This window comes from Tamandua tetradactyla, chromosome 20 (genome assembly GCF_023851605.1).
Source record: "Tamandua tetradactyla isolate mTamTet1 chromosome 20, mTamTet1.pri, whole genome shotgun sequence".
Taxonomy (NCBI): Eukaryota; Metazoa; Chordata; class Mammalia; order Pilosa; family Myrmecophagidae; genus Tamandua; species Tamandua tetradactyla.
In genome coordinates, this window is record NC_135346.1 from 41,808,449 (window position 1) to 41,834,086 (window position 25,638).

Genomic DNA, 25,638 nt, shown 5'->3' on the forward strand with positions numbered 1-25,638 from the left:
GCTGACCTTTGCATGCATATGTTGGTTAAGGACCATGTGTCTGTCCAGGAGTGATGGTTGGAGGAGATGCTTCTGGTGGGGGAACTGAACCCACTTCATCTGTTACTCACTTTGATTGAAATTCCTCTTTCTTTGGGACTTTCTTGGTAGAATTCAAAACATGGACTAGGATATCTGAGTTTTTTCTGGAGAAAAGCTTATGTAGCATTGAGAGGTACTTAAAGGAACAAGGTGGAGTGTGCTGAAGCAGTGAGAAGGCGAACAGAAGGAAATTTCGCTTCTTTTTGAGAAGACTGAAGCATTTAGTCTTCAGTCCTGATATTTGGGATGAATTGCATTTTTTTTCAAAGTAATTAGTTTTATTGCCACTCTGCCCTATTCAGAATAAGGCATCAGACAGGGCAAGTATAGTTTATTTTGAATATGTGAAATATTTCTTAGTAAGATTTTAAAAATAGAGCTTTAGTGCTATCAGCTTCATCATTCAAAGAAGAGAGAAGATAACAGAAATCACACTTAATACTTGATTTCTGAGTTTTTTTCTGTATTTTTCCAAGTTATGTAATGATGTTTTATTCTGAAACTATTTTCTTAATAACAAGTTTGCATATCTGTATTTTAATTTTTATTTAGAAAATACATTGGTAACTAATTCCTAAACTCATAAAAATATTCAGTGGAGAACTGTTATAGGAGTCGCTGAACATACAAATGATCAGTTCTCCTTATGGTAATGAAAACTAAGGCATAAGTTATTAAGAACAGAAAGTTCAGTGGACAGACTGAAACCCAAAGGGCCAGAGACTTGGCCAAGGTCCAGGCTTTCATAATACAACCTGAAAACATTAGCCCTAGATTTCCTCCCACACCCTAGCATGTATGCATCCTGTTTCTCTATCTCAGTAAATTCTTTGCTGCTGGGATATGCAGCATCTAGCCCAGGCAGTCTATCCCCGATTGGCCACGTGACTCTGACCAACAATTATTCTATTGAGTTTCACAGTTTTCATCTATAAGATGAGGGGATTGGATGACCTGTGATTTTCAAACTGGGTTCTGAGCAAGTGTTCTCTGGGAAGGGCGAGAGGGCAGCTGTCTGTGTATCATTCCTCTTGCAATCAGAGCTGCTCTGTTTTTAATTTTTGTTTCTGGTGTTACAATTAAGATTTGATTTTCAAAAAATGGGATGGATATATCTAAATTACTGTTGAGCTTCAAACAAATTCTAATTCTCTGCCCATTTTTTATTCCCTATAGTTATTTCAGTGAAAGGTTTGCAAACTAAGACAATAAAACTTAGGAAAAGTGCTTTGGGCAATGGCCAACATTTATTGGGGACCTATAATGTGCTAAATCCTTCATAGCTATCATTTCCTTTTTTATTCACGACAGCCCAAAGAAGTAGGCTTTAACAAAACCGTCATTTTATAGATAGAGAACATGAGTTTTTAAAAGCAACTTGGAGAGGGCACATTCCTAGCAAGTGGTGGAACTGCACTGATATCATTTTGAAATTATTTACAAACAAGTTATGTTTCAGACCATCTGGCACCACACTCAAAACTCATGTGAACAACTCTAGTCTCCCTGTTAGTGTGCTAGCCCCTCTCTAGCTACGGGTTCATTAAGCCCATCTGAGTCAAAGTATTAACAGGTCTCAGGAAGAAAATAGAAAATGACTTTCCTAGATCTAAGCTTTTGAAGGTAGTTTAAGCATTTAAGCCACTGGGGGCAAAGGATTGGATGGAATGACCTTGTGAGGTTAATTTCCAAGTTTCTCATTCTATTTTCTCATGCAATTATGGCCAAGATGTCTATTGTATTTAGGGCCATGTTTCTGAATTGATTTTTGCCTTCAGCATCTAGGAAACCTTTGCCCTCCAATAACTACCCCCTCCTGGAAACTGAGTGATAAATTACACTTCCTGTGGCATAAGATGGGGATTTTGGAGTAAGGTGGTAAGGCTAGGTTGAGGGAAAGCATTGCATCTGACTTCTTCCTCCTGTGACAGAGCATTATTTAACCAATGTTTCAACATGTTCTTGGAAAGCGGGAGGAGGGGAAAAGAGAGCATATGAGGTTTCCTGGAGATTTGGAAAATATCCTTGCATAAGTCCTGTTACGAATCAGTGAGATGGTCTCTTAGTGGCATATACCCAGGAGTCAGATTACTGAATGGTGGGGTTGATATGTATTCAGCCTTCCAGAATAGCTCTACTATTTTCACTCCCATAAGGATCCCATTTCCCCATATCTTCCTCCAATAAATATGATGTGAAGAGTTTTCTCATTGTCATTTTCATCTGCGTTTCTCAGATTATGAGGAGGTTGCGCAAAGGATCATCTTTCTCATTCACAAAACCGTGAGCTCCTCTAAGTTCATGGCATAATTATCTCTGTATCTCTGGCCTCTGTTATCCGGAGGAGCTGATTAAATGTCAGAGGTCCAGGGTCTGCCCTCAACAGAGGAATCAAGTGTTCCAAAAACAAACTCTTGAAATTGTTTAAGGTCAGAACCACCAGTGCCTCACTAGAGTTTGCCGGAACTGAAACCAGGACAATGACTAGAGAATTCATTTGTTTTTGTAAGATCAGAGAAACTGGTGAACCTCAAGGAACCAGAGAAGAACAGTCAGCTTGATGGAGCAGGTTCATCCAGTAAACTGACTAGTTTCCTCTTTTGCTTTGTTCTCAGTGTGACATGTTGTCAGGTTGTCTGCTGCTCACTCTTATTTGATCTGCTTGAAACACTTACCAGGGGTCATTTGTGGGAAATCATCTAGTCTGTCCCTATCCCATCCCAGTCTCCATAGCAGTATCTTGTAAGTACTTTGCAGTTGCGTGTCCCATTGAGAATCCAAGGAAAGATACAGATTCCCTCTCTTCAAAAAGTTCGTGGATATTCAAAATTTTGCACATAATTTCAAGGAAAACTAGATCATGTGACTACTTCTGTGACAATCATTTGTGCATTTATGCACTCATTCATTCATTGCTTATTCACTTATGCAATATGTTTGATATGATATGCAATAGAGCCTTCAAACATTAGCTTTCACGTGATTGAAATCATTCATTTACTAGTAACTGCAGTAATCCAGGTGCTGTATTAGATGTTGGAGACTCAGGAACAATGGTCCCTGCCCATGAGGAGTTTAGTGTCTACTGTGGTGAAGACACCATCCCAGCATGCTGTTTTGAGAAGAGGTACTGAGGGAGTATAGAGGAAAAGCATCTAATCTGGTCCTGGTGGGGGAAGGTGTCACGAAAGTCTTTTTATAGGAAGTGATTCCTGAGCTCAGCATTGACAAGCAGAAGCGTTTTTATTAAAACAACTTGCTTTTCTTCGTGTAGACGTATTTCTAAATGAGTACTGAAGGCCCAAAGTCCCAGGAAAGCTAATATTTGAAGGCTCTAGTGCATATCATATTAAACATATTGCAATGTTCTGTGTATATTAGTTGGTGTGGAAATGCTTGAAAGGATTTTTAAATTTTGCTTTAGAAATTATTTGGCTACTTATCCTTATTTAAATTATGATTAGCTATTCTTTTATGTATTTTTAGATTTTTTTAAATAAAAAATATAGTATCTAGCACAGTGGTTCTTATATTTAAGTATGTTTCAGAAAGACTTAAAAGGCTTGTTACAACAGATAATTGGGTCTCAATCCCCGAATTCCTCATACAGTAGGTCTGAGGTAAGGCCCCCCAATTTTCATTCCTAACAAGTTTTTGGATGATGCTGACTGAGTTTGCCATCCTGGAGCCCACATTTTGAGAACCACTGACTCAGAATTCTTGTGGTGAGAATATGCCAGGGAGTACTTGGGAATTCTTGCCGTTGGTAAAAACATGACTTACAAACTGTTTTCAAATGTAATAACATTTTTATGAACACTAAATCTAAAATAATTGCTGGAGTTGACATGAGATTATGTTTCACAGGAAAACATTCATGCATTGTAATTTTGCAGCTTTCTTTACATATTTTGCAGCCAATCATTTTTTCCTGGTCTTGTGGTAGGCTGAATAACACCCCCCAAAGATATCCATGTCTTAATCCCTGGAGCCTGTGAGTCTGTGACTGTTACCTGGTAAAAGGATTGTTGCAAATGCTATTAAGGACCTAGATGGGGAGATTATATTGAATTATCTGGACAGGCCCAATAAAATCACATGGGTCCTTATAAGAGGGAGGAAGGAGGACTAATTAGAGAGAGAATCTATAAAGACAGAAGCAGGGGCCAGAGAGGAGAGAGCATGCTAGGCTGCTGGCTTTGAAGCTGGAGGAAGGGGCCATGAGCTAAGGAATGCAGAAACTGCATCTAGAAACGGAATTTTTCTCAAGAGCATCCAGAAGGAGGCTTGCCAACAGCTTGACTTTAGCCAAATGAAACAAATTTCAGACTTCTGACCTCCAGAACTGTAAGATAATAAGTTTATGTTGTTTTAAGCCTCTGAGTTTCCTCTTGTAGCAGCAGGAGGAAACTACTACAAGTTTTTAACATTTTTTTTTTTAGGCCCTTAAATGCTTATAGGCCTTAATCACTGTGTCTAAAGCATCGATGAAGGATATGACCTTGCCCAACATTTATAGGTTTGCCTCATTAAAAAAAAAAGAAAAAGAAGAAGAAAAAAAGAGAAAAGGTTAGATAGTATTCCATGTGTGGCTGTCCCATAATTTAATTAACCACACCTAATCAATAGACCACAAGCTATTGGTCTTTTTGTGCGCTTTTTCCTTTTATAGGCAAAGCGTCAGAGACCTCCTTTCTCCACCAGGGGTTCATCACCTTGGTTGCACATTAGAATCATTTTGGAGCTTTTAAAACATTCCAGTGCCTGGGCTCCCCTACCAGAGGTTCTGATTTAATTGGTCTGAGTGCTGCTCAAGCATGAATATTTTTTCAGGCTCCCCAGGCAATTCTAATGTGCAGCCTGGGTTGAAGCCCACTGTTCTACATGCATCTTCGACCACTAACGTTGCGTCTTGCCCACTAGTCCACTGGGGTCTGATACTGACCGGAAGACTGTCATCATTATTTTTACAAAAAATACTGTTGGAATGACCTGCCCTCAGGCCAAGATATGCATGCTCCATGCCTACAGCATTGGCAGTGCCAGAAACTGTCCCACTGGTTTCCCTTGTTTGTAAAACATACACACTCACACCCTTCCCCAGCAGAGATGCTTGTTTTTTAATTGCCAGGGAGGAGGGAAAAAGATCATTAAAAAGACAAGCTCCATTGAAGGGATCATGAAGGTAGCTCATTCCTTATCCTTAATAGAGTCTCTGAGTTAGTTGTTTTCATTATTTAAATTCTGTCATTGAAGAAACATTCAGGGTTGAAACATTAGGACAGATTAATAAGTGAAAAGAAAAATACATAAGCGTCTATTTTCTATTTAATGAAGAATAACGAGAGTCAAGTCTCATCATTTTAATCAGCAGCAGCGTTCAAGTGCAAATGTTACATTGTGGGTTTGAGAAAACAAATGAGTAGCAGCAGATGCAGAGATTTTGTCACTGTCGTATCTACTGGGAGGCAGATGTGACTCTATGAACCAAGCTCCAAAAGCAAGGGTGATACTCACAATAGCGAGCAGCTGGTGTGGCAAGGACACCGATCTGACCAGCACACTGTATCTGGCCCATTTGGACTGAATGCCAGCCCTGCAAATACATTTGCTGCATGGACAGTGAGTTCCCTGTTTTCACAATGGTACTGCACTTGCCTGTCACATTGCCTGGGATTCTACTTCTCACCTAAGTAATGATTTTTTCTTTCCTGGAAGCAAATACAGCTATCTGTTAAGGGAGGTATTTGTCTCCTCCTGTGGCTTGTACTTCTGTATCCAAATTTCCTTTGCTTATAAAGACACCAGCTATACTGGATTCAGTTTGGCCTTATCTTAAAAGGATCTTAGAAGATCTTACTTGTAAATGAATTCACATGTGCAGGACTGGGATTAAGATGTGAATATGTCTCTGTGGGGAACATGAGTCAATCTTCCACACTCTTGATGTAGTACTATTAGGGACGGGGGTAGGATAGAGTGGGGTGGAGAGAGGACTTGAAATCAGTCTGGCCTGTTGTATTTATTTAAAATCATTTTGTCAAGCAATTAACCTTATTGGACAATACTAGGTCTGGAAGAAACTGTATAGATCCTTGATTCTACTTGTCCCAATTTACATATGAGGAAACTGAGCCCAGAGAGGGAAAATGAGTCAGCCAAGGCCACACAGCTATTTAGTTTGGGAGTTTGAAAGAGCTCTAGTGTCAAACTGAATTCAAAGTCTGATGAGACATGGCTTTTTTGTTCTCTTGAAACTTATGTTTCCTCTTCTGCTAAATGGGGAATAAGTTTCAAAAAAATTAAAACATGGTTCTCATACAAAAGACAACAAACCTGTGTCAAAGAATTTATTTAACTTGTGAATGAATGAGTGGATAAGTAAGATGGTAGAGCTGGCTCTGAAAGGAAATTGGAGACATAGAGAATTGTATAAGCCAGTCAAAGGAATGCTGAAATGAATTTGCTAAATGTTACAAAACTGCTTAATGTCCTACAGGGCAATGAAATTGTAACCTTTGTGACAGAAATATACAAGTTAACATAGAATGTCATAATGTCTGTTCTCTGATCCAGTAATGAATGGCCAAACTAAACAAAGGAGCATTCTTTTTGATAACCAAGCAATACTTAGGTAAGCCTGTTAAAAATGACATTGAAGAAGCATACATTTATCCTTTCATTTTATTTCCAGCTTTTGGATAATGTTTCTTAATAAGGCTTAGTCTGATGATGTCATGAAAAAAAATCTATCTAAATGGTTCCTTAAATGTTACTATTTAACAGGAAAATGTACTGGACTTTTCTGAACCCTTGTTCCACAAAACTCCATCTACCTACATATCACTCACGTACAAACTGTGGGAGGAACTTGTCCTTGGAAGGGAAAACCTTTTCCTACCAACCCTCTCAATAACAACCTGGTGAACTGCTGAGTATATGAAATCCTGGGCCCAGGAGCTGAAATAAACAGATGCTGGTCAGTTTAGCTAAGGCAGTGTGGAAACAAGCCAAGGTTCAACGGTTTTGGCAGAAGGCTTGTTGAAATTGGGGGTATGGATTGGACAATGACAGCTCTCCCCCTTTTTGGGGTGTGGGGGTGGAGTGTAATGCCTGAAATCATTTCACTTCCTTTCTTTTCTAACTTCAGGCCCAACCTATGGCCACACTCGAGGTGATTCTCCAAGTTCAGAGTCTGGTCAAGGGATCTCGTCAAAGCTGAATCAGCCCCAGTAAAGGTTCTCTTGGGGAGGCCTAGTTCTGAATTTGCTTCTGTTTGCATTTAAAACATGTTACTTATTTGTTTAACAAATAGTCTCTCCCCTGTTCTTAGGTTGGCAGCGACCCCATGAAAATAGTGTTTGGAAATATGGGATGTATTTGCATTCCCTATGGCTCAGGTCTCTGAGCTGAACCCTGCGTGTACTCTCTCAGAACACACCTGCGGAGATGATGAAGAGGACATTCCCACGAATCAACCCTTAGCTTCTGGCTATGTTTGGCCACATTGCAAAGTGCCTGGGAATGCATTCCTCCTTAAGTCTTTGACCTTTTAGACAACCCTGCCCCACCAAATGCTCAGGGGCTCATATCTGCTATTCATCCTGTTGAAACATGCACATGAGTGACAAACACTCCATTCATTCATGCCAAGCAATAAATGACAGATTTTAATTTGTTAACCACCCCAAGGATTTAATTTTTAAGAAATGTAAGAAATGTATTTTTTAATAATAAAAGTTCTTATTCATTATTAAGTGCTTAGAAAATAAGAAGAAAATTTAAATCACGTGTAATACCACTACTCAGAGATAACAAATGCTGTTAATATTTTGCTGCATTTATTTCCAGATACACATATTTTTTTCAAAAATCAAGATTATGCTGTTATTTACTTTTTAATTGAGGTTGAAGCTAACTCCAAGGGTTAAATTTCAGATATGAATCAGGGCTTGCAGAAACTTATTTGGGGTGGGAGTGGGCAAAGAAACTTTTGAAAACCCATGAACTAACACCCTAGAGCTACCTCACCCCTAGGGAACAATTCTCTGGACACTTTTAAACTGACAGAAATGGTCTCTTAGGGAAGATTTTTGGAGCAATTTACATTAATTTGTATACAGGAAATAGCTGAGCATTACTTCCCCAGTTTGAGAATGTATATAAGTTAGCAGTCATCAGCATTGTACCTACTTACCCAGGCTAGAACTTTATTCTCAATTTCCCTTACCGCTTACATTCTGAAGGTTCTACCTTTAAAAATATGTCCTGTATCTGATTTCTTCTTGCCGTGTTCACCACTACCGCCTTGATCCATGTCTCTGTCATCTCACCCCTGGATAAGTTCAATGAGCACTTCATTCAACGTTTAGGGATATCTCTTTAATGACACTTGGGAACAACTTGATTGTGAAGGACCATTCATCGTCATTATCTGTGGTAGCTACATTTCTGTAAAATTGCTTGCGAACAGTGACTTAGTGAATACTTAACTATTACTCCTTGGGGAGATACAGTGTTAGGTTCCTGTGAATCTCTGGTCACAGAGTTTATGTCCATTGATCAATATATAACCTTGTTTTATGTGTGTGCCCATTTAAAGATACATTAACATTGAACTCATGGCCATTAGCACTATAACTTATGCCTGAATGAAATTTATCTAGCGTAAGTATTTTCTCTATAAGGTATTATATTAGTCAAGGTTCTTCAGAGAAGCAGAACCAATAGGATAATAGGATACACACACACACTCACATAAATATATTGTGGGAATTGGCAAGTCCAAATTCCATAGGGCAGGGTGTGAGTTGGAAACTTCCAAAAAGGTGATTCTGAAATTTGGCATGTCCAAACTCTATAGGGCAAGTCACAAGCTGGAAACTCTGATGAAGTGGAAGTTGTTTTCCTCAGGAGAAGCTCTCTGACTGATGAAGAGGCAGAAATTCTTTTTTGACTTCTGAAATCCTCAGGTCTATTCTTAGATCTCCAACTGATTGGATCAGAAGATAACCCTCCTTTGTTGACTGTAGATGCAATCAACTAACTATAGATATTAATCTATCTACAAAATACTCTTACAGTAACAATCAGGCAGTGCCTGCTTGACCAGACAACTGGACATTGACACCATAACCTAGGCAAGTTGACACATGAAATTGACCATACTGGGCACCTCATAGCCTTTTTGAAATTAGAAACATTAGGCTTGGTGGCCATTTTAAACAGTGAAATTATCCACAAAAATGTGATAAAATGCGGCACTAAATACATTATGAAAAGGACATTTGTTTACAGCATGAAAGCTGAAATAAGAAGTCAGAGAGATTTCTTATTTGTTTGACCACAGCTGGAGATATGGGTGTTAGGCAACTAAAATTTTTTGCCACTGTCTATACCTGTGTAGGTCCACAAATGACCATGAAAGCAACACAAGTATTAATATTGGGATCATAAATAAATTTTAGTAATTAGGCAAATTTGCAAATACAGAATCCGTGAATAAGGAGGATCAACTGTAGCTACTATTATCGACACTCCCATTGTATGTGGGCAGAACCTGAGGTTCACAGAGGTTAAGTACCTTGCTCAAGGTCAAAAAGTTAGCAAGAGGAGGAGCCTGACTTCAAATCTTGGCCATTTCACTCCAGAAATCACTACTTCAGGCTACTTCCCTTAGCCACTTAGAGACTAGATCAACAGTCTTTGTCAACATGCTAGCATATAAGTACTTAAGATATAACTTCTCCACCAGCAGAATTTGCATCTTGTCCCTTTTATTCCCCTTTCTTGACCTAGCTCAACCCATTCTGTAGACTTAACTCATCTTTTATCTTGTCAGTGGAACTTGACCTCATTCATCCCATTTTCCTTTTAAATACCCAACAAACTTTAAGACAGAAAGGAGTGAATTTCTGAGAGGGAAATGGTAGGTGCTGCTATGTCCCTCGTATCCTACTCTTTTAAATACTATGTCTCCTTGTATACTATTCAAGAATTGAACTGCCTCAGCTTCATTCTAAGCTCATCCCACTTAGTAGCTAGAGATTTTGGGATAATCTCTCAATTTATCTAGACCTAAAATCAGCTTCTAAATCTGTAAATGAGGATGATGACAAAATATCACCTACCTTTTGAAGACCTATACAAAGATCAATTGGACTAACAGACATGAAACATTTGCATAGTGCCAAGGCAGATGGTATGTCTTTAATATATTTAAAAATGCAAATATGCTAGAACTCTTTTCTGTGTCCCTGCCTAACATAATACAGAAAGTGGGAATTTGATTTACAATATGGATTGGAAAGGAAGGAGAGAATAATTATAAGCAGTACACTCAAAATTTTGGGGGGAAAAGTGAAGATTTCTTTAATGATGCTACAAAAATAGCATCCCTCACTCCCTCACAAATTTGCTTCCCACTTCCTTACACTATTTACCATTGAGATCCTCCAGCAATTATAAAGAAAAATGACTGCATAAGATTTTATTTTTAGTGATTGACTTGAACAATTGCTCTTAAATCCAAATAAATACACAATACATTAACAACTTTAAATGCTATTTTATTTTTCTTCTTGGGGCCACTGCACTTGAAATAAGTAAAAGCCAGATAAATTGGCATCACTGGATGAACAATATAGGGATGGCCAGTCTTTTGTTTGTTGAAATAATAGCATTTCAAGGGCTTTTTCATCTACTTGGGTACAAAGCTATATGGATTAGCTGCCAATTTAACAAAAGAAAAAAGATCTACAGCCCCAACATGGTTCATTTTCCATCTCAATGTTATGACCTGTCATTAGGGGACCTGGAGAAATTGGCACAAAGAGGACAGAATATTGATGTCCCACAGGTTGGCATTCCCAGTTGGGCTGAATGGATAGTCTTTGCAGTTCTACATCATAACAATAGGAGGAGCAAAAGTATACAGATGCAGATGCAGGAGAGTGAGAGAAGTGAAGATGGCAGTTCTCATCTGATTGCTTTTATTTTCTTAATGATTTAATGTAGCACAATCAATGGTTGAGGTTTGAAAACAGAGGAAGAGGTATGAAAGAAGCATCTAAGAGAGTAGGAGTGTGAATGAACTAGATTAGGGGCTACTTAAGGTTCATAGTTATGGCTTTACAATGACCTAGTGGGTGTGGTTATGTTTTTCTCTAGTCACTTTCAACTTTCACAGTACAGGTGCAGAGCAGGCAAAGACTTGCTTCTAATTAAGGGAGATGTGGTTTAGTCAAGTGAGCATAACAAAATGTGAAGAGGCAAAGGGATTGGGGGGTGGGTAAGAAGAACAAACTGTAACAATGAAACAGGGAATCTGAAAAGTATAGGGAATCAAGTGAGGGTATGGGGGTAGGCGAGATGGTGAGGGACAGTGAAAGGGGGTAGGATCAATGGATCGTTGGACCTCATTGGGTCAAAGGAATATAGGAGTCAGGATACTGGAAGGGTTAATTGGAGATATTGGAGTGATGATTGGAAAGTAGATGCTTAAAACTGAGATTTTGGAGGTGTTTTGTTTTGGTAATGATAAGGTCTAAGGTTGGGGATCAGACAGTTGGGATGAGTGGTTAAAGAGCATTGGAGAACAAGCTCATTAGAGGTGAGAAAATCAAGGAACTGAGTGAGCAGGATATTAAAAGTGTTAACAATGTGGAATTTGAAATCACCTATAACAAAGACAAAACTGGTATTGGAGAGAATGACAGTAAGCTAGGAGCTAAAGGTTCAAGGAATGGGGAGTAATCCTGGGAGGTGGATTGCAACAAAGAGGGATGGTGGGTGGTGTCATCAATGACATGAGATTCAAAGCTGCAGGGTTTTACACAGGGAAAAAAGAGTATGCTTTGGAAGGGATAGAATAGAGCAAAAAGGACACCACCCACCTCTAGACCTAGAGGAGGGAACACAGTCCCCACTTGAGGAATCTGCAGGGGATGCCACATTCTCAGGGAAGAGCCAGGATTCTGTGAAAAAGGTCCTTTGGAACATTCAGTGAGCAGGTTAAGGGTATAGGGATTTACAAACAATAACCATAAAATGGGATGTGAGGATGCACATAACTATAGTGACTCAGAAAAGGAGCACCAACTCCTCCTGGGTATGGGAAGGATTAGGTAAAGTACAAGGAAAGGAAGTGCTAGTTGACCGGAATCTTAAAAGATGGTGTGAGAAAGAAAAAATAAAAGAACCATGGTGTGATAGGTTCAGGTGTCAATTTGACAGGCGATGGTGCCTAGTTCTATTGCTGTGGACTTAAATCATTAGCATATGAATTTCATCTGTGGCTGATTACATCTGCAGTTGGCAAAGGGGAGTGCCTTCTGTGATGAGTGACATAATTTAATCAGCTGGAGGCTTAAAAGGAGAAGACAGAAGAGAGAGAAAGGAGCTCAGAGCCGACATAGACCCAGACCCAGGGAGGAAATGCCCCAGGGAAAGCTGATTGAAACCAGAAGTTGGGAAAGAAGGCCAGCAGATGTTCCTCATATGACAGAGGAACCCAGATGAAAGCTAGCTGCCTTTCCCCTGAAGAACTGTAAATTTGTAATGAAATAAATCCCCTTATAAAAGCCAATCCATTTCTGGTGTATTCCATTCCAGCAGTTTTAGCAAACTAAAACAGATGGGTAGAAATTCTCGAGAACAAGAAAGGAGAAAGAGGAGCATGGGACCATGACTGGGTTTGGGAATTGAAAATAAACTGGTGAGAACAGAGGAGGAAGGTGGAGGGGCTGGAGAGTTGGAGGCAGAGGTGCCATTATGAAGAGTCTATAAGGCCATATTTAGAAGTTTGAACTTTCCTTGGAAGTGATTGTGAATATAAGTAAGGCAGTGGCTAGACTTAAAAAAGTGTTAAATTCCATAAAACAACCACTCTATTGTTGTTGATTCACATTTTAATGTGTATATCTATGACAGCATGTGTGTGTTATTCATGGTAGTTATGTTCTATAAAGTCTCTGTGAACACCGAGTTAGCAATACTGAACCCATGTTCCCAGGGGAAATAGAGAGTTAGGTTCCTGTGAGCCTTTGTTTTTTTATGCTGTGTAACAGGGTCACACTTCATTATTTTTTCATGTGAGTATCTCATTATTGCAGCACCATTCATTTAATTTTTGTTTGTTTGTTTGTTTTTTGAGAAGTGCATGGACTAGGAATTGAACCCCTCCTATGAACCTATTTTTGTCAATTGATTAATATATAACCTTGTTCAATGTGCGTTTCTGTTTATGGGCACCTTATTTAAAATATATTATTGATTCATTAACATTGAACCCAGGGCCAGCAGCACTAGAACTCATTTCGTGTCTGATAGCGCTCAATAAGAAAGATACAGTCCCTGACTCCAGGGAATGCACAGGGCAAAAAAAAAAGGTGGCTAGCTGGGATGGCCTTGAGCAGACTTGTGCATGGTAATTTTATTTTCAGCTTGCCCATTTCACATCCTTTTCTTTCTGTGATCTAGTTATTTCTGCCCCACCCACATGAAAACCTTTTCTCATACATGGATCTAACCTCTGTCATTTGTAATTTAGTTTGAGCTCTCCTGAATATGAGTCATGCTTGCCAAGCAGACTACATGCACCCAAGGGGAGGGACAGTCTATATTTCTTCATATGTATGTACTTTCCCAGAGCTCTCTTCCCATTCAGTTTGCTGCAATAACAGACCACTTGCATTTTAAGTGGTGTATTAGTTAGGGTTCTCTAGAGAAACAGAATCAACAGGGAACACTTGCAAATATAAAATTTATAAAAGTGTCTCACGTGACCATAGGAACGCAGAGTCCAAAATCCACAAGGCAGGCTGCGAAGCCGATGACTCCGATGGATGGCCTGGATGAACTCCACAGGAGAGGCTCACCAGCCAAAGCAGGAATGGAACCTGTCTCCTTTGAGTCCTCCTTAAAAGGCTTCCCATGATTAGATTTAGCATCACTAATTGCAGAAGACACTCCCCTTTGGCTGATTACAAATGGAATCAGCTGTGGATGTAGCTGACGTGATCATGACCTAATCCTATGAAATGTCCTCATTGCAACAGACAGGGCAGCGCTTGCCCAATCAGATAAACAGGTGCCACAACTTGGCCAAGTTGACACCTGTCCCTACCCATGACAAGTGGTATGGTGCTGGAAAGCACTGGGTTTGGTGCGGGAAAGCACTGGGTTTGGTGCCATAGAGTTGGGTTTGAATCTATAATTTATTAGCTGTATAACTCTGGCCCAGACATAACACTTCTTGTCACCTTAGTTATCTCATCTATAAAAGGGGCTCGAGCTGTAGGAACAGAGGCCTCAATGAATGGTGCTTGTTAATGATAGTTGTTAAACTTCATTTCCTGCTATGGAAAGATAGGTTTTATATGGGGTAATCATAATGATAACATGAATATCAGCTGTTGGGAGGCTTTGGAGCAGTTTATTTACTCCAACTTATGGTTCCCATATGGTGACAACTCCATTTCCAAGCATCCTGGACTCACCTCCTTATGTGTCTCCAAAAATGCTCCTGGCAGAACCTGTCTTGTACTTTCCTATGGTCTCACCAATGCTGATTCTTAAACTGACATGTACAAGTTCTAAATATCCTCTTCAGAAGTTTAATACCTTGTAAAAATCTCAAGCCTATTTTAATTGAATTACTTCATTCAGTGTCAGATTTAAAGAGCCTCCTACAGTTTCCCAGTTCTGAATGAATGCATTAAAAAATCAAATAGTATAGATTATGGCTTAATCCCCAAGAGAGTTATAGACTCCTCTCTGTTGCCTTTTCTTTTCCCTACGTTAATTAATAAACACACTTTTATAGCACCTGCTTTCCCTTTTCTCCCCTGATGTTCTTTGGTTGCCTTAGAAAGCAAGACAATAAAATTCCAAATATAACAAGATGTTGGGGAAGAAATTACCATCTTCGGGTTCAGGGCTGGAAGAAGTTTAAAACATCCCCTGGTCTAATCTTCTGTATGATTTATCTGGTGTGAGGCAGAGGTCCAGGGAAAAGGATGAGATGGCCAAGGTCACAGAACGTTACCTCCACAGAGCTCAGCTTGAAAAAGACCCATTCTTAGTCCTGCACAAATGTTTTTTTTTCATGGTGCCTTCCACACAGTAGACTACTCAATACATATTTATTTAATGATTATTTAATCTGGCCTCCATATTTCAACCCACATTTATTCCATGTGGCTATTTATTATACCCCTTATTCTAATTATATCCATGCTGTTTTTTTTTTTTATTGAGATCTATTCACATACCATGTAAACCATCCAAAGTATACAATCAGCGGCTCACAGCATCATCATATAATTGTGGATTCATCACCAAAATCAATTTTGGTACATTTTCATTACTCCAAATAAAGAAATAAAAATAAAAAGGACACCCAAAACATACCATACCCTTTATCGCCCCCTATTATACATATGTTTTTGTTTTTATTTTATTACTCATCTGTCCATACACTGGGCAAAGGGAGTGTCAGACGCAAGACCTTTACGGTCACATGACCACAGGATAAAAGCTGAACAACTTCAGGTATTTCCTGGACAAGTTTTGGGAGCTGCACAGAAACATGGTCTGCAAGTGGTCCAGGGAGTGATCAAGGGTGGCACTCTAGGCTTAGCTGTTTGGAATTGATCTTGGCTCACCGCAAGCCATCTGCCTTTGGACAAGTTATTCAATGTGCTGGTTTGAAAGGATGTATGCCCCCTAGAAAAGCCACGTTTTAATCAAAATCCCATTTCATATAGTAGAATAATCCCTGTTCAATACTGTATGTTTGAAACTGTGATTGGATCGTCTCCCTGGGTGATGTGATTTAATCAAGAGAGGTTGTTAAACTGGATTAGGTGACGACATGTCTTCACCCCTTTGGGTGATCTTAATTGATTTACTGGAGTCCTAGAAAAGAGGAAATATTTTGGAGAAAGAGATTCGGAGAGAGCAGAGAAGAATGACATAGCCACAAGAAGCAGAGTTCACCAGCCATTGACCTTTGGAGATGAAGAAGGAAAATGCCTCCCGGGGGGCTTCATGAAACAGGAAGCCAAGAGAAGAAGCTAGCAGATGATGCCGTGTTCTCCATGTGCCCTTCCAGATGAGAGAGGAACCCTGACAGTGTTCACCATGTGCCTTTCCAAAGGAGAGAGAAACTCTGACTGTGTTCGCCATGTGCCCTTACACTTGAGAGAGAAACCCTGAACTTCATTGGCCTTCCTGAACCAAGGTATATTTCCCTGGATGCCTTTGATTGGACATTTCTGTAGACTTGTTTTAATTGGGACATTTTCTCGACCTTTGACTGTAAACTAGCAATTTATCAAATTCCCCTTTTTAAAAGCCATTCTGTTTCTGGTATATTGCATTTCGGCAGCTAGCAAACTAGAACATTCAACATCACTAGGCTTTCAGCTTCCTTATCCAAAACAGAGATAATAATACTATATACAACAGAGTGCTCCTGGGCAGCTTTAATTATAGTTCACTGCAGAGTTTAGCACCATATCTGACATATAGTATGTGCTCAATAAATTTTAGCTGTTATTATTATTGTTAAAGAATTTTTATAGCCTATTGTTGGGATGTTAATGAGAAAGCCCACTGTGGTGCTTTATGGGCAAGGGTTGTATGCTCTCTATAAGGAGTGAATTTCTGGTTCTGCTTAGAGAAAGTCCCAGAAGCCCTTATTTCCAAAGCCTGACCTGACCGGTAAGAAAGAGAAAGGGCAGGTATCAATGGATCAGCTCTATCAGACAAGACTGGAAACCATGCTGGCTGATGATTTGAGAGGATCCAATACAAAGTGAGTGTAAGGGCTTCACAAAATGTGGGAGCTCAGTGAAAGGGAGGTGCTATTAACAATAATAAAATGAATATGCCCAAGTATGTTGGCATCCATTCTCTCATTTGATTCTCAAAATTATATAAATATATATTCTACAGATATCACATAGCAGGCTGTGTGTTTTAGTGTCTTGGCTGCTAAACCAAATATCACACAATGGGTTGGCTTAAGCCCCAGGAATTTATTGACTCATGGTTTCAGAGGCTAGAAGGCTTGCTTCCTCTTGGGGTCAGTATTTTTGGGTTGGCCAGAAATCTTTAGGATTCTTTGGCTTTTCTGTTTCATGGCCATGCACATGGGAATGTCTTCTAATTTCTCTTCCAGGTTCCATTGACTTTCATTTCTGGTTGCTTCCTGTGGCTTTTTTTTTTCTTTCCCCCTTTGCTTATAAAGACTGCAACCAAAGTAGATTAAGACCCACCCTCATTCAGTTTGGATACACCTCACTGCAACTAATAACACCTTTGAAGTTCCTATTTGCAAACTGGTTCACACCCATAACCAGGGTTTGGGACCTGAACATGCCCTCTGTGGGGGATGTGATTCCATCCCCATCACTACATAACAAACCATCCCAAAGCTTCTGGGCTTACAACAACAATGACTAAGTTTTCATAATTCTGTGAGTTGAAAGGGACGTTCTCTGCTGGCTTTGCCTGGGCTCGCTCATGTGGATGCTAGAGGAGTAGATGGGCTGGAAGTTCCAACATGGCTTCACCTGTGTTTTTGGCAATTGATGCTGGATATCAGCTGGGTTGCTTTGGTTCTCATCTCATCCAGTAGGTTGACAGGCTCCTTACATGGTGGGCTCAGGGCAGCATTCTGAGATGGCAGAGACAGAGCTATAAGGCTCTGGAACTCACACAACATTCTATTGTCAAAGTAAGTTACAGGATAAGTTCAGATTCAAGGGATTGGGAAATGTTGCCTTGTGATGGGAGCAGCTGCAAAGAATTTGCAGCCATATTTGATCTTGTAGGAGTTTAGTAAATGCATTCTCTTACCAAGAGCCCTTAAGAGGCAGAGCCATGACCTGAAGTTGGGTCCTGTGACTTCAGGGCCTGTGACCTTTTCACTATAGCACAGCTCTCTTTGCTGAACAGTTCACCATTAGACACGGTGGGACTCTGAGTACCAGATGCGTCTATTGTATAATGTAATAATCCTGAGCCTGTGGTTTAGAGAGAACATAGCTTTACATTTATACAAAAGCACTTGTATTTTCACAGTGGTGTAATTCAGTTTAGACCACTTTAAAACTGAACCTAACAGAATGGCTGTCTCAATTTCCAAAGACCGTTGTAACGAAGTACCGCAAATTGGAGTGACTTAAAAGAAAAGAAATTTATTGTCTCACAGGGCTGGAGTCTAAATGTCCAAGATCAGGCTCTCTTGAAACCTGTAGGGGAAAATTCTTCCTTCCCTCTTCCTAATGTCTGATATTTGGTGGCAGTCTTTGGCATCCCTTGGCTTTTTGGCTGCATCTGTCTCCCCTGTGTCCCAGTGACCTTCTCCTCAGTGCCTGTCTCGGTATCTAAATTTTCTCTTCTTATAAGGACACCAGCCATATTGGGTTAGGGCCCACTCTAATTTAGTTTGGACTTATTTCAATTTAATTCCATCCTAAATGTCCCTACTTCCAAGCAAGGCTTTATTTGGAGGCATTAGGGGTTAGATTTCAATACGTCTCTTTTTGTGGGACACAATTCAGCCCATAACAATGGCTTTCCCTTTCAGAAGAACCAATGTGCCCATCTGTGGCTTAATTTAAGAGAGAATTATTTAGGTTTCACCCTCTCAATTGTTCAGAGAAAGCCAATCTAGGAGAACGTGCCCTTTCTTAAAAAAAAAATGCCAAGTTTTGAGGAAAGTTCGCAGGTGTTCCCAAGCATTTGGCTAAGATTTGCGAAAACAAATCAAAGGATAGTGAAAGCAAAAAAGAGACTACATTTTAATTTAATTAAACTCATTCAAAATCTTAGAAAGGGCTCATTTAAACCTTAGAAAGAAGAACAGAACAGTTGGACATAAACTTGTAGGGGAATCTGCCCCAGTAGATGCCTAAGCTGTAGTTATCTTTTTTGAGCAAAAGGAGATGAAAGTGAATCAGGCAGCAAGTCACTGATTTTCAAGCTTGTAATCACGGCCTTTAGAATATTAGTTTACTGAGGCCCTAAAATGTACTTAATGGCACCAGAAGTCATGTTTTAGAGAAGAAAGAAGTAAAGCACAAATATCCACACTTTCCCATCTTTGCCTGCTCAGGAGGAGACTCATTGCTCAGCTGCCAGCTTTCATAATACCTAGTGGGGCAATGGACAGAGCCACAGAATGAAAGAAAGTGGGTGATGGATGGTTCTGCAGAAGGAAGGGTATGGAGTCCTTGGGGGGAAAAGACTGTGGAGAGCAGGGTGTGGGTGGGACACAGCGGAGAGGGCTGTGTGGAGTCCTGGCTACCGTGAATGTGCAGGCAGGTCTTTTAGGGAGCTTAGCTCTGTTGTCTAGGTGTGGCAAAATTCCTTTCTCAGATCTTTAAGACTGGCGTTGATCTTTGAGGATTTTGGAGTCCGATTTGTCCTTATTTGATCTCAAATGCAGACAGGTCACAAAGCAGTAGAAGACCTAATGTTATTTGGGTTATATTAATTTTCTCCTAATTGTCTGTTTTCTAGAGGACTTGGCCTTGCCAGCCATGAATCTTTTTCAATTGGTAGTTTTACCAATCCTGCAGTTTCCTCCCTAATGAAGACAATTTTGTTGGTAGTGCTTTGCTGCTGATGAGTCTGGTGTTTACTAACAAGGCTCTTCCATAGAAAATATTCCTTAGGCCAATAGTGAGAGTTGAAGGGCTCTCTGACCTGTTCAAGCTCTGAAGTACATGGCCTTGAGCCATGTGTCTGAATGTTGGACTCTTTCCCTAGAAAAAATGTACAAGTAATTTAGAAACCATAGTATCAGGCCATCCTCTGATTGAAGCCAACAGGTATTAAAATCATAGCCATTTGTATTTCTTGATGATATTTAGACAAGCCTCGTGATTTAGAATAGAGTTAATTGGTATCTTGTTCTATCTCCCACTTCCTGCCTTTTCATGCTCATTTTGTGGTCATGAGGGAGGGAGTCTAAGGTGAGCATATTTGGTTTATGATGAGAAAACAACAGAGAATTCCAACGGATAGCTGTAGAAGCCATAATGATGATAATGAGAGCTTACTATATACTGGTATATGTATACAGAAACATATACACATATACACAATTTCATTGACTCAACAGCGTTAAGCAGTGGAGTATCTTAATTTTGCAAATAGAGGAATGGGCTCAGAGAAATTAAGCAACTTACTTATTGTCAGACAATGAGTAAGTGTCAGAGCTGGGATTTGAACCCACATCTATTCTGACCCTATGCTACAGTGCCCCCCTAACCAAGAGTCTGGTCTGGGTTCTGGTCATAGCTATTGCTCACATGAAAGTCATTTCCCCTGCCCAGGTCTCAGTTTTCTCGAGTATAAAACAAAACCTGAACATACTCTCTAAAGTCCTTTCCAGTTGTGTGAGTTTGTGATTCAAGTAGTTACTGGACACTTCTTGTGTCCTGGCATGCTGGTCTAATGCCAGGAGGGATGGCATTCCTGCCTTCGGGGACAGGCAGTCGAGGGGTCAGGACAAGAGAGCAGAACAAGAATAAATAACATTATAATGCTCCTGACATGTAATAGGCAGCAGTGAGGTTCAAAATATTTAATAACTTGTTTGATAATATAATAAATTAGAACATAAAGTAATTGTCCTAGTTTGCTACCTGCTGGAATGTGATATTCCAGAAACAGAATGGCTTTTAAAAAGGGGAAGTTTATCAAGTTGCAAGTTTACAGTTTTAGAAAATGTCCCAATTAAAGCAAGTTTATAAAAATGTCCAATTTAAGACACCAAGAGGTTACCTTCACCCAAGAAAGGCCAATGAAGTTCATGTTTTTTCTTTCAACTGGAAAGGCACATGGCAAACATGGTGGCATCTGTTGGCTTTCTCTACAGGCTTCTTGTTTCATGAAGCTCCCCTGGGGACATTTTCCTTCTTCATCTCCAAAGGTCTCTGGCTGCGTGGGTTCTTGGCCTCATGGCTCTCTAAAAAAGGACTCTCCCCAAAATGTTTTCTCCTTTAAAGGATTCCAGCCCAGGCCCACCTGGAATGGGTGGAGCCACATCTCCCTTCAATCAAAAGTTAATACCCATGATTGACTGAGTCACATCTCCATGGGAACAATTAAAAACTTACACCCAGTGATACTGAATGAGAATTGAAGGACATGACTTTTCTGGGCTCCACAAATTCAAACCAGCACAGTAATATATACTAAATTTTAAAATTCCTTTTGTTCTATATGTAATCTATTCCTTAAAACTGCTTGCCAAATGTATACGTTGTAGTGCATATCATCAAAGTATTCTAATTTCCAAGTCATTTGTTGATTTTTAGCAGTTGCTAGTGTGATCTTATAAAGCCTCTGCCATCGACTGAATGATGCCCATGATTTGACACAAGAAACTGCCTCAAAGTCCTTCAGTGACTTCCCCAATAATTTACCACTAGCTAGGGCCCCATAGCCCTGCTCTTGGTTGCAGCAGAAGGGCAGTTGGCAGTGCTACCTATGAGACAGGGACCAGGCACATACCTGGATGTCAGCAGTTCTTGTATAGCCTTGACCCCAAAGGTAGGGGTAGAGATGCAGGCTAATGGCACTGCCTGCCTTGATGCCCTTGCCAAAGCTGGGCTCCCCGGGGTAGTAGGTGCAATTACACCCACCTTACTACCACCATAGCTGATCATCGTACTCAGCACAGCCACGCAGGCACTTGCCCAGGCCCCATTTCTTGCCTCTGTGGCCATAGTGGGACAGGTTTATTTGGTGATTTATAATCTCAAGTAGAGGATTTCTCTTTACCAACCACTCTGGAAGCATTTCAGTATTTAAATAATTGACATAGTGGACCAGATTGAATTATTGTTCCCTGTGCTGGTTTGAAGCTGTTGTGTACTCCAGAAAAGCCATGTTCTTTTAATCCTGATCCAATATTGTAGTGTGGGAGCTCTCGATTAGATTAATTCCATGGAGATTATGAGTGTGACCAATTGTGGGTGTGACTTTTGATTAGACGAACATACGATTCTGCCTATTTAAGGTGGGTCCTGGTTAGTTTACTGGAGTCCTTTAAAAGGGGAAACATTTTGGAGAAATCTCAGATGCAGACATTTGGAGATTCTTGGAGTGCCAACAGAGATGCTTAGAGAAGCTGTATGAAAGCAGGACTCATAGGCTTCAAGAGAAGAAAGCTCTGGACCAGGGGATGCTAATCTAGGAGATAAAACCCAGAGCAGCTAAGTGAGACCCAAAGACACTTAGAGAGGAAGCCACTGGCATCAGAAGCTGGAAGCAACGGAACTGGAAAAAAAGACCAGCAGATGCCAGTCATGGGCCTTCCCACGTGACAGACAGGTTTTTCTTCAGAGACAAGTGTTTCTTTCTGGATGCCTTAGTTTGGACATTTTTATGGTCTTAGAAATGTAAACTTGTAATATATTCCCTTTATAAAAACTGATCCATTTTTGATATATTGCTTTCTGGCAGCTTTAGCAAACTAAAACAGTCCCTCTGCCATGTGACCCTGAAGTGTCCTAGAATGGAAGGATTACATTTCTCTGCTCCACTGCTGTTCGCCTGGCCATGTGACTTGTTGTGGCTAAGGAAATGTGGGCAGAAGTAACAGTTTGCAAGGCCCGCAGAGAAGAGAATGTCCAGTTCACCACTGCCCTCGGTGGGAGTTCCTGGAAAGATGAATGGGGTAGATGGAAAGTGGCCTGAAGCTGGACTCAAACATAATTGCTCCACCACCTGAGGCAACCTGCAGACTTGTGAACAAGAAAAATACATGTCTTGCTATTGTAAGCTGCCGAGTCTGGGGGATGTTTTGTTATGCAGAAGCCTTGCAGCAAATAACTGCCTGATGCATATGGCCAACCAGAATATCAGCATAAGTGTGCACTGAGAGGAGACACTCCACGTTGTTGTTACAATTGTTGTTTTGACCACCTAAGGAAGACTCAGAGAGAAGGGGGGTGGGTTTCAGGGATGGAGAGAATTTGGCAAGGCAGACAGGAGGGAACGAGGCAAGAGTGAAGATTCAGCGTAGAGATGTTCAAAGGCTACTCAGGGACAACGAGAAACCAGCCTGTCTGCAGATAAAAATAAAGCACCAATGTCCAGGGGTGGCCTTCAGGCTTTTTGACATGTAGTTCTTTCTTTCCAACTGGGGCTTCCAAAACCCTTCTGTGAATACTCACTAATGTCGTTGGTGGGAGTATACACTGATTCAGCCCTTTGAAAATATATCAAAGCATTAAATGTGCACATTATTTTTCTTTGACTCAGCTGCTCTTCTTTCAAGAATGTATCCTATGGGAGTAATTGGGCAAGTATGAAAAGATGGTACAATAATTTTTCCCTTACTATATAATAGTAAAACACTTGGAGGAACTTACCTATCCAACCACAGAGAATTATTTAAACAAATTGATACATATATTCAATGGAACACTATTCAGCCTTGAAAATGAAATGGTAAAAAGATATTTATTGACATGTAAAGATGTTTGCAATATAATGAATTAAAATGAGACACAAGACCATACATTCATATTATCTGTGAATGTAGACACAGTATTTTTTGTTTATGGAATTTTGATGACAAAATGCTGTGTATATACATACACACACATACACAGTGGTGACAACTCCATTCATTATGATCCTTCTTAGGGAGTGTATTTTATGTATTTAAGAGAAATACTAACCTTGAGTGGAGGGTGAATCCTAAGTAACAAGAAATGGTTGCTAAATTTCCCTTAATGGTAAAGGAGTGTTTTGGAGGGAGGCAGGATGCAACGATGTACAGGAAGAGGAGGGCAGCTCTATATTCTTCCCTGGCTTCCCTTTTACCCTCTTCCCTGATCTCTGATCCCTCCCCGGCCCCTCAGCCTAGGAAGGGCTTGGAGAGGGATTCAATAAGGGGATTTAGAAGTAGCCTTTTGTGCAGCATGTGACATAAATGCTTCTCTTCATTTTTCTTCTGAGTTTCTCAGTCTAATCTACATTGTTCCTTAGTAGTTTTGTGCCAGTGGGTCTTTTGGGGGAAAGCTTGAAGTAGAGGTGGAAGGAATAGCCCGTAGAGTGTAAAAGAATGCATTTGGACAGGGGGGATTTGGCTTCTTTCCTTTTAGTCTTTTGCTGTTTAACCCATATTAATTCATATTAAAAATCATCTCTTCTTGTTTCTTGGGTGAACTTAGAAGAAATCATCAACCTCTCCTGGGTGTTCCCCTGAGGCAAGGGATCTCCAGGATTCTCCCTCCTCATGGAACAAGAACAGGTGGTGGGCCTCAGCCCAAAGAAATAGGGGAGTTTCTTTATGAGTTTCTTGTAAATGTCTGGAATCTGGAGGGCTGGTATTCATGAGATTCATAGTTTTTAACTTTTTTTTATTCTGCAACTCTACCTTAGAGAATAGACTTTGAGAGGAAAAAGACAAGTTCTAACGCATACTGAGTTTTACATACTTCATTTCATTTATTTTTCACAACTGAGTTGATTTAACACTTGAAAAATTGAAAATTGAGATACAGAGAGGTTAATGACTTGCAGAAAGTCACACAGAGCTGGGATTATCCAGGATCAGTCTGATATCAAAAGTTTTTGGTTTTTTATCCCAAGGGGCCAGAGATAGAAAGTTAAAGGATATGGCTAGGGCTATTTAACCTTGGGGGAGGGGTGGGGAGAATTTTACTGATGTGAAATATCTACCAGTCACTATTTTTCTCTTCTGAGCAAGAAATAAGAAGAAAGAGATGAAGACTGCAGCTTGAAAAAATGAGGCTACCAAATATTAAGAAAAAAAAAAAAAAGGAAATCCTTGACAGTGATGTGACATTCATTGGTTATTGGAATTGGTTGCCAAGTATTTAAACACAATGGACTTTTGCCCACAGTGGCATGATCTGTAAGTTGCCTGAAAAGTTAGATCATAGACAAGATAATCTTCACAGTCCTTTGAAAGCTGTGTTTCAAAAAGAATAGTCTGAAACCATGTATATCAAAATTGCCTGGGGTCCTTCAGTTGGGGATTTGCATTTTTAACAAATTTTCCTTATCATTCATGGACCAGTCAGGAAAACAGCTATGGAGAGGGATTTAATGCAAGAAATGTTACTGTTATCAGTGACCAATTGCTGTGTAACAACACATCCTGAAACTGGTAGCTTAAAAGAACCACCATTCACTATTGCTCATGAGTCTACAGGTCAGCTGGGCTGTTCTTCTGGTCTTGATTGGGCTCTGTCCTGTGTCTGCAGTGAATGTCAATTCTGCAGGTGGCTCTGATTCTGGAGTTTGACTGATTATTAGCTGGAGCACTTTGGTTCTCTTCTGTGAGGTCTCTTGTCCTGCAGCAAGCTAACCTGGGCTTTTTCACACGGCAGCTCAGCATGACTCCATGGCAGCTCAGAAGAAAGAGAAAATGCATGCAAGGTCTCTGTAGATCTAGAACGAGAACTGGTACAATATTGCTTTTGCTGTAATTTATTGGCCAAAGCAAATCTTAAAGGCAACTCAGATTCAAGTGGTGGAGAAACAGACCCCACCATT

The 25,638-nt window shown here is 40.1% G+C and overlaps 1 long non-coding RNA gene across 7 annotated transcripts in view; it reads left to right on the forward strand.

Annotated features, from left to right (window-relative positions):
• The window catches only part of LOC143664069 (uncharacterized), a 113,099-nt gene that overhangs the window by 19,576 nt on the left and 67,885 nt on the right, over positions 1-25,638 (forward strand). For 3 of the 7 annotated variants that reach the window (XR_013166295.1, XR_013166288.1, XR_013166294.1), the window contains exon 5: positions 7,415-7,838. The exons of 2 other annotated variants lie outside the window; for them this stretch is intronic. This is a non-coding gene — a long non-coding RNA (uncharacterized LOC143664069). Of the gene's footprint in view, positions 1-2,696; positions 3,151-7,231; positions 7,320-7,414; positions 7,839-25,638 lie in introns of those variants that run through there. 2 more of the 7 variants (XR_013166290.1, XR_013166293.1) reach the window with 2 other exon arrangements.